The sequence below is a fragment of the Azolla caroliniana genome, unplaced genomic scaffold, assembly GCF_043228905.1.
Source record: "Azolla caroliniana isolate FFs.n. ecotype wild unplaced genomic scaffold, voAzoCaro1.0.p SCAF_2, whole genome shotgun sequence".
NCBI lineage: Eukaryota > Viridiplantae > Streptophyta > Polypodiopsida > Salviniales > Salviniaceae > Azolla > Azolla caroliniana.
The window spans coordinates 23779378-23788857 of record NW_028230437.1 but is presented as its reverse complement, the minus strand read 5'-3'; the positions used below and the strand labels follow the sequence as shown (position 1 = coordinate 23788857).

The window sequence follows — 9480 nt, the reverse complement described above, 5'->3', positions numbered from 1 at the left end:
CCACGATGGAGGAAGAGATGCACGCATTGGCGGAGAACAAGACCTGGGACCTGGTTGACGCACCGAGAGGGGTAAAACCAATCGGGTGTAGGTGGGTGTACAAGGTCAAGCACAACACCGATGGCTCGGTCAACAGGTACAAGGCTCGGCTAGTGGCAAAGGGCTACGCGCAAAAACACGGCATTGACTACGATGAGACGACCGTCCGTGTTTTGCTCGCAGTAGCCGCGGCCAAGGGGTGGCACTTACATCAGATGGATGTAAAGAATGCGTTCCTGCAAGGTGACCTTGAGGAACAGGTGTACATGGTACAGCCCCCGAGATTTCACTCCGGAACGAACACCTCGGCAATCTGCCGATTGAAGAAGTCCCTTTACGGACTGAAGCAAGCCCCGCGTGCCTAGAACGCGAAGATCACGCAACAACTGCGTCAGATGGGCTTCGTCACATCAAAATCGGACTCTTCCCTGTTCATCCGGAAAGGTCGACTTGGACCAGTTAGTATTTTACTATATGTTGATGACTTGGTCATCACCGGCGCCGGCCTAGGTGAAATCGACCGCGTGAAGCTCCAGCTTGCGACATCATTCGACATGAAGGATCTGGGGGACCTTCATTACTTCCTCAGGATCGAAGTGATCCGTACCCCCGAAGGCATATTGATAAGCCAACGTCACTACGTGCTGAGTATGCTCTTCAAATTCGGGATGGCCGACTGTAAGACCGTCTCGACTCCTCTGGACAGAACCGTCAAGCTTCGTCCCGATACAGGAAAGGTATGTGACCCGATGAGGTTCCGACAAATTGTCGGAAGCCTCATATACTTGACCATCACCCGACCCGACCTCAGTTACTCGGTCGGGGTGATCAGTCAGTTCATGGCGCGACCTACCGAGGAGCACCTTCAGTGTGCGCAACGCGTACTGCGGTACATAAGTGGCACTAAGGACCGAGGACTGCTATATCGGACCGGTGCAGCCGTGCAGCTAGTCAGCTACACCGATGCTGATTGGGCTGGCAACGCCGCCGATCACCGATCCGCGTCTGGATACACGTTCTCCCTTGGGAGTGCCGCGATCGCGTGGAGCAGTAAGAAGCAGCCGACAGTTGCACTGTCAAGCACCGAAGCGGAGTATCGAGGAGCGGCTGTCGCAACATGCGAAGCCTTATGGTTGAAGCGGCTACTTAAGGACCTGCAAGAGGAGGTGTCCGATCCAACGACGATCTACTGCGACAACCTCAGCAGCATCCAACTCGCGAAGAACCCCGTCTTCCACGCTCGGACCAAGCACATTGAGGTGCACTACCATTTCGTCCGTGAGCGTGTCCTTTCCGGTGAAGTCGAACTTCAGTACGTTCCGACGGATCAGTAGGCTGCCGACATCTTCACCAAGCCTCTTGGTCTGGACAAGTTGCGGCAATTCTCAGGTGCGCTTGGATTGCGTCACCTTGACGTGCCGAACTTGAGGGGGAGAACAGTCCCGAACGACCAAGCAAGGCAACAGGAAAGGAGCGGAGACCGCGACATCGAGTCGGTTGACAAGTTCGACTTCGGATCGGCTGAAGAAGCCGAGGGCGGACCCGCGGAAAAGTTCGGAAGTGGACAGAAGGGGAGCAGCCAAAGGAGAGAGCCGAAGCCAACCACGCATAGGGGAGATGACGCCATCGAGGGCGAGAAGACCAAAGACGAGTTGGAGACAGCCAACTCAGACGAGAGCGAAAACCGATCGAAGGTAGCCGAGTCGGTTCGGATGTTTGATTCAGACACGCTGAATCAACCGAGGCCTAAGCGGAAGAAAAGGCAGCAGGAGAAGCGTCAACACCGCAACAGCAGAAGAGCTGATAAGGGCCGCATGAGCAGACAAGCTGACCGGAAGGGTCGAAGCGCGCGGAGTCGAACGGGTCGAGGAGCGCGAGCGAGGCGTGAAGCCAGGAGGAACCGAAGCCATGAGCTCGAGGATCCCGAAGAGCCCCGAGTTGAGCTTGAAGGGGAGTGTTGAGAGACAAGCTCAACATCGGCCAGATCGGCTGAAGAAGCCGAGGACCGGATCGGCTGGGACCGATCGGTTAGGCCGAGTGCGTAAACCGGGAGGTCGTTAGGAAAGATATTCCGTGAGGAATATATTTGGGAGTTAGTGTAGGAGCTCTTAATGAGCATTGAAGTACTGTCAGTACTTCGGTCAGTCCTTCCAGGACTTGTATAAAACTGTTCACTGAGCACGTCTTATGTACAGACTGAGTATTGTTGTTGAATAGAGTTTTTTTCTGTGTTTCTCTCTCTGTCTCTCCCGCGTATACCGTGTAAGCCGAAGCTCTCCATTGAACCTGAGTTTCATTCCTCTGTTCTGTCTTCATACCTGCTTCCGCACGCTATTTTTTACAAGATAAATAAGTGATGTCGCCCATATATAAGTAGATGTTTGGTGGCGAGCTTTTGTACAACCAACATAGGGTATATAGTAGCTAAGAATGATAGGATAATTTAGGCAAGGACTACCCGATAAAGGGACTAAAGTTATGTATAGTAGGACATTTTAACTAATGGAATATATTCTTTTTTGGAAAAAAACAACAACACATATCTGAAATGGTAAGAGCTAGCCAATGGTAACAAATGGTTAAGGGTCCAAATCCCTCGTTAAAGCAGACAAAAGGTTGTTGAGCTCTCTTGTCAAAGGACGTAGGAGCCTAAGATAAATACCAATACATTGATGTACCTTTTGTTGAAATCAGGCACCCATGCGAGGATAAGGGCAAATGCACGTTCAAACGCAAATGCAATGGTGCCGAAATATATTTTTATCTAGAAAGAGAACTCTTGAAAGCCATATAATGAGCAAGAGAGATCATTACCAAGTTTGATATTTTGAGGATTCAAATCCCCATGACATGAAAAAAACAAAGTCGCAAGGTGTCAAATTACAAGGGCGACCAAGAGGCCTAACATGACCAAGGCGTGTTGTCATTGGTCGTAGATTCGCCATGGCAAAATTTAAGAATATTCCCCTTGAAATTCTTCTACTTTTTGAAATTCTCATCCTCTAAACGGGTTTTTGAATAATGTTATCTGGGGTTTTTTTCGGATGTTGACAAACCCATTGTAATTTTGCAATATTTTTTTATTTTTTTATTTCCAAAAAAGATACTACATTAGTATTAGAAAACGCCATAAGGCTAAACATACAAGATATACCAATGATCCCCTATGTTTTTCTAAATTCTAACCATCAGCTTAAATAAACACTTTGGTGTTGAGTAGAACCACTCCACCTTATCAAAACGTCGTCTATAAAATATACCTATGTCCCAAATGGCATGAAACTCCACACACCTAAGCTCCGCTTGATGCGTATTACCTTTCATATTATCCAAAATCCCTCTAAGATTATGCACAATCTCTATCCAAATTCCCGAAATTATTTGGGCAAGTTTTTCAGACACATTTTGAAATACCTTCAAACATCAAGCCTTCCAAATATACCAAATTGTAATACTACTTACCAATTGCCATATTTGAGGTTTATCAGTTTGTATTTGTGGATTCAGAGGGGTCAATTTTTTTTCCATCAAACCGTGTCTCATCATAATAGCATCTGCAACCTCCTCTTGTTCATATACCATTGGTTTATCATGTACCACTGCCCATAATATTGCACCCCATGTATACACTGCTCTAGGATATATTGGAGTAAATTATGAGTTGTTTCCATATGTCCAGAGCAAAACCACAACGCCACAAACGATGGTTAGCAGTCTCTATTACATCTGTATAGAAAGGGCACATCTTGTCTACATTTCCTTTTCGCCACCCATTAACTAGTATAGTGTTATGAACCAACAACCATCGAAAACAAACAATTTTCCTACTCATCTTTATACCCCATAACCATTTCCAAAATTGTTTAAGATGTTGTGGAGAAAGTTCATTTCGTCTCCAAACAACATTTGCAATATTTATAACCAAAATTTGCAATATTTATAACCAAATTTCTTCTTTTAAAATGTTTGTCTTGTCTTCTAGTTTAGAATGTACGAAAGAAAAATGTATTGTGATGTTTCTTTGAAAATGAAAAATGCAAAAACGCAAAAACACAAAAACACAAAAAGATGGGGATAGAGAACACTAGTAGCTTTAGAGAAACAATATTCATGCAAGGACAATGCTTGATGCTCGAAGAGAAAGAGACTGAGTTAAGAGCGAGAAGAGACATAGGATAATAACCAAGAGCTTGGATAGAAGAGAGCTAAGAAGAGTGTGATGAGAGCTAGGAGTGCAATGGGAGCCTAGTGGTGAAGATAGCTACGAGCAAAAAGAGAGCCTACAGTTAAGAAGAGTAAGAATGAAGCCAATTGTCACAGAATGATGGATTCCTCTCCTAGCTCACAAACCCCCAATGGCATTGTGCATTTTCACATGTGTACGGACATTTTTGCAACCATATGAACTGTGTTGTAGGTAAGCCTACCAACCAAGGATTGTGGCATAATGCAATTCACACATGGTTCCATGCCTTCTTCTCTTGATCAAAAGACTTTTAAATTAAGCTTCTTCTTCTTGATAATAATTTGACAAAAATGGAACAAAAACTCCATCAAAGTCCTCCGATCATGGATTAAAAATTTGCATTAACTTAGGTACGAAATAGAAATCAAGGTGCATATGGGCAAGCCTACCGACAAAAGCATTGGCCATGGACATGGCCGTAATGCGATTCGCACATGGTTCTTCCGTGCCTTCTTCTCTTGATCGAAAGACTTATAAATTAAGCTTCTTCTTCGTAATAATAATTTCGACAAAAAAGGAACGAAAACTCCATCAAAGTCATTTTCAATCATGGATCGAATTTTTGGATTAAGATTAACTTGGGTTTTCTTGGATTAAGATTACTTTGGGTCTTTTCTTGGATTAAGATTAACTTGGGTCTTCTTGGATTTAGATTTAACTTTGGGTCTTCTTCTTGATCAATTGGAAAAGAAGGACGTGATTTTCCATGCTCATCATTATCTGTGATTAGTGTCTCTCGCGCGCAGGATTAGCAGAAGACTATGATTTATGCTGATAATCAACATTCTCAGGTATTTTGTGATTTGAGATGGACACAAATCTGCAAAGGATGTGAATGTCGTGTTTGTCGAATGTGAATAAAACTGAAGTGTTGATCCTGGTCTGATCAAAGGTCATGGAGGACAACCATTACAGATAACGTTTGTGATGGCTGTCTGCAATGTCAAGAAGAAGCAGAAGAAGAAGAAGAAGTTCCCATAGCTGTAAAGCACCTTATGCAGCAAGGCATGGAGCATAACCAGCAAAGTCGAAGGCAAAGACAAAAAAGAAGAAGCTTAAGAGCTTGTCATGTTTTGACGATGATTTAGACCATTAAATCTCTTGAATATATCACGGGTTTTCTACCAGTGAAGAAGGAAGACGATTTAGGAGGAGGAAGAGAAGAAGGAATAAATGAGAAGAAAGTTCGAGAATTAGTGACTTTGTTTTTTTAATTCACTATATCTGCAGGATTGGGAAGAAAATATTGCTAACACTTCTACCCAACAACAACATAAATAATGCTAGTTGTGTCTTACTGTGGCTGTGGTGAATACTCTGAGCTTTGACCAAGTATATATGGTCTAGTCTGTAGCCTTAATAAAGCTCAGCTGTTCGATCTCGGATTGACATGATAACCGGGGAGAGTCCAGATCAGATGTATAGTTTGGAGAAAAGTTCAAACGATGCAAGCTTCGCGAAGCACCTCTGCTGCAATGAATCTAGCAAAACGCGGACTGAGTCGGTAAGACATTCATTTTGTTTTCCTTTCAGAAATCCTGAGTATTGTTTTCTCTTTTCCGGTAGGAAAACCCGAAATGGAGTAGATTGTCGAATTACCGGGATAATCTCTCCTCACACACTCTCACATCATGAGAAACAACTGCTAGGATGGGTGTTCAGAGTATATTACCCCTTCTAAGTTTCCTAAAAAGCTTGTAATTTTACGAAGAAAATTATATCTTTGCAAGATAACTAAGACTTAGATGGTCTTCCCAGTCTTGAATAGAGCAAAGAAAAGAAAAGGGCCAATTTTAATGCAAAAACTTGTATTACCAAAAACGTTCCCAAACTAGTTTTGCTCGACCATGTGAGCCCCAGAACACCTACTTTGATATTTCAGAGAATGAGCCCCTCTTCTCTTCATATAGGAGGGGAGGGGTATGTTCTCTCATACTGGAATATGGACGTTCTCTTAAACAACAGTTATATAATGATTATACACTGCAATGGTCATAGTCGGAGCACTATTCGTCCAGAAGGCCAATGGACACCTGAGTGTGGATGGTAGCCCTTAGGCCAGAGTATGAGGGATTCTTCCAGCAAATCATTGGTCAAGAAAAGTTACACAACTTGGAGTCTGCTAGAAGAAGTTGAGAGACTTTGGGATTCATACCTTTGAGTTTTACAGTTCTAGTATACTTGAAGTAAAAATTCTTTAAGTATAGAGGATTCCCATGTTTTGTAATACTTCTTTTACAGGATTTTTGGAGAAGAGTTGGCCTCCTGCTATACACAATTTTGGCAAAGCTGGCCTTGGAAATCTATCTGGGTAGCCTCTTTCTCGAAGATGTTGGAACAATAGAAGTCCTGTCCTTTTGAAGTCTTCAATAGTGGTTTCCCCCAAAACATATTGACTTAGGTTTTCTATGATGAATAATGCTTGCTTTCGGTGTTGAGGGTAACTAGACCCAAATGTTTGTCCGCAGGCATCATGAGAATGTTTTGGGTCTTCCTAAAATTGTTGGGGGCTCTTCATTGATGAAGAGGGAACCTGTTCTGTTGGATGTTAATGCAGTTTGGATTCCTGCACGATGGAGTCTCCTAAGCTTATGATTCTTTTTGAGGGTGGGTAGAATTTTTATACTTCCAATTTGGATTTGGTTCTTTAGTGGGTTCTTAAAGAGAGGGATACGCCACTCATCTCTTGACAATATCATCTAAGTGTTATTTGTCTTGCGAAGATGTTTTAGTCTTGACAGGTTTCAGGGTACTTAAAAAGGGGGTAATATACTTGTGTCCCATTCTAGGAGTCTTTTCTCATGGTGGAAGACTATTTATGATGAGTAATTACGGATGGCCACATTGGTAATCCTACGATCTACTTCATTTGGAGTCTTCCTACTAAAAGAAAAAACAACTCAGGATTCGTGAGAGGAAGCCAAAATGAATGTCTGACAGGTTTGCTTGGCCTTTTGCGAGGTTCATTGGAGTAGAATTCCTTTTTGGAACCAGACATTGGGACGTTCTGGATGTCCTTTGAAAGGGTCAGTGGTGCATTGGAGTCAATGAGTCTCTCTGCTTCCAAACGGGATGTGCAAGAGTTGCCTCTTTTTCATGTTGTCACTCTGATGCCATTGCCTTTTTCTGGTTCTGGTTGGGGATTTTGGTGGCATTTTTCCTGGAAATTTTTATGATCTACCTTAGGAAGATCGTGGACTTTTCCTGCTTTGAGTTTACACTGTTGTGTTCCTCTTTAGGACTAGTGCTTGATGTTGTTGCCCCCCCTTCATTAGGATATTGGCCTTCTTTGATTTTATCTGCTCTACATGCACTTAACCTCAGCATGTGTGAAAGGTTATATAGCTCTTGTTTGGAGAAGTTTATATAACTACATGATGAAATAAGATAGTCCAGAGTCAAGTTAGTGTGATGCATCATGAATCTTGTTGAGCTCCCCTGCACTTTTATGCTTATGCTCACTTTAACCTAAGTTACTTATAGAGAACCCTTTTTGTAGTAATGTCGCTACGTGCTTGTTAGAATACATGGGGTTATATTCTCCATGGTTTGAAAGGACAGAAAGAAGATGAGTGCAAGGAAAATACAAGTACATCCAAATGACATTATGTTGTGATGATAACACCATGCACTTACCGAACAAAAATAGTTGGGCTGGTTATAATAACATGTTACATGATAGATCATGAAGCCTTTACCCTTATATTTCAAAGGTTACTAGATTAATATTATTCTTTTGCCAAACATCACTCATAATTCCTCATTTAATTGTAAAACTGGGCAAATCTTTCAAAAGAACTTGGTTGTATGTATAGTGCAAGTGTTTCCAAAGTCCTTGAAATTTAGCCACTTTGTGATAAATATAGCCTTTTTTTTTCTTGCAAACAATATAACATGCTGTATAAGTCCATTTTATATGTAGTGGAAAAAAGGCTGTTTCAAGAACGAAATGGTGTTGTAGTTTAGAATATTTCACCTTGTTAGAGGCACTTGCTCTCTTTCCCTTCCCCCATGACCAAAACTCCTTCCCTCTCAAAGTGTTTCTGTTGCTTTCCAGGTTCATGAGCATTACAATAAAGTAAGGAAATGATTGTGATAAGCAGTTAACTGCGATGGGAAAACCTAGATTCATTTTACTTTGCTCAGGGCGATGAATATAGTTGCGAGCAAGACAACCGTAAAGAACAAGCAGCTGTTGTCTTTTCTGTCCGGAAAGGGAGTGACCTTCATACATTCTATGATCATCTACAAATCCCATTTGGAAGCAAATTATCAAAAATATCTCAGTTCTGTTTGTACTGCCATTTGCTATTTCCAAGCATATATAAGTACGGAATGAACTGTGGGTCCTCAAATGAAGGCCCATAGTTGATTTTTGGTATCCTTGCAGCAGCGAAAGGATTTGTTTCAAAGATAGATAGTTTGGTATCCAATTGGGTAAAAGCTGGAGCAGACATGCGAAAACCTTGAAAGAAAAGAATAAATCGAAAAATAGCCGCTACGCCAAAACTGGGTGCAAAAAATCGACCCCATTGGTGGGGAATAATAATGACTATCAACATTGGGAAATATTCAAGAATCGAAAGATTTGTTTGATAGTGTTTGCAATTTATATAATTCCCTCCTTAAGTCTAAATATTGAATGTCATAGATCTTCAAAAAAAGGCCCTTTGTAGTAGTGGTTAGTTGTTTTGTTCTACTGTTCGGTGTCTCTTTTCATGACTCCATATGGGATGGGCATAATTCACTGTTGAATAGTGATGACTTGTGCTTTAGGAAATCATTATTCTGTTTGAGTTTGCAATTTTACACATCATGCTAGTTGGTAGTCCAGGGAAGTGTTTTATCAAAACCAAACTACTTGGAAGATCTTTGGTTGTTTGTGGTTGAAGCCATTAACATAAGGGTGAACACATTTGTGAGGTTCAAACTGTTGTCAAATGGGTGGACGATCTTGGATCAAGAGAACATTGCAGATTGATCGGTCTACAGGAGGGCATAGCCATGACGTATAATTTGTTCATGCAATTTGATATAAACTGTAGGGGGGGCACATTATAGATATATCATTGTTGTATAAATCTCTGATTTGGGTTATTTTTCTTCCATTGCATATAATTTGTTCATGCAATTTGATATAAACTGTCGGGGGGGCACATTATAGATATATCATTGTTGTATAAATCTCTGATTTG

The 9480-nt window shown here is 41.8% G+C and overlaps 1 long non-coding RNA gene across 1 annotated transcript; it reads left to right on the top strand.

The window, feature by feature from the left end:
• The first annotated feature begins 4797 nt into the window (after positions 1-4797).
• Positions 4798-9092, top strand: LOC147867705 (uncharacterized). The gene is made up of 2 exons (XR_015529371.1): positions 4798-7132; positions 7261-9092. It is a non-coding gene; the product is annotated as an uncharacterized LOC147867705 (long non-coding RNA).
• The last annotated feature ends 388 nt before the right edge of the window (positions 9093-9480 follow it).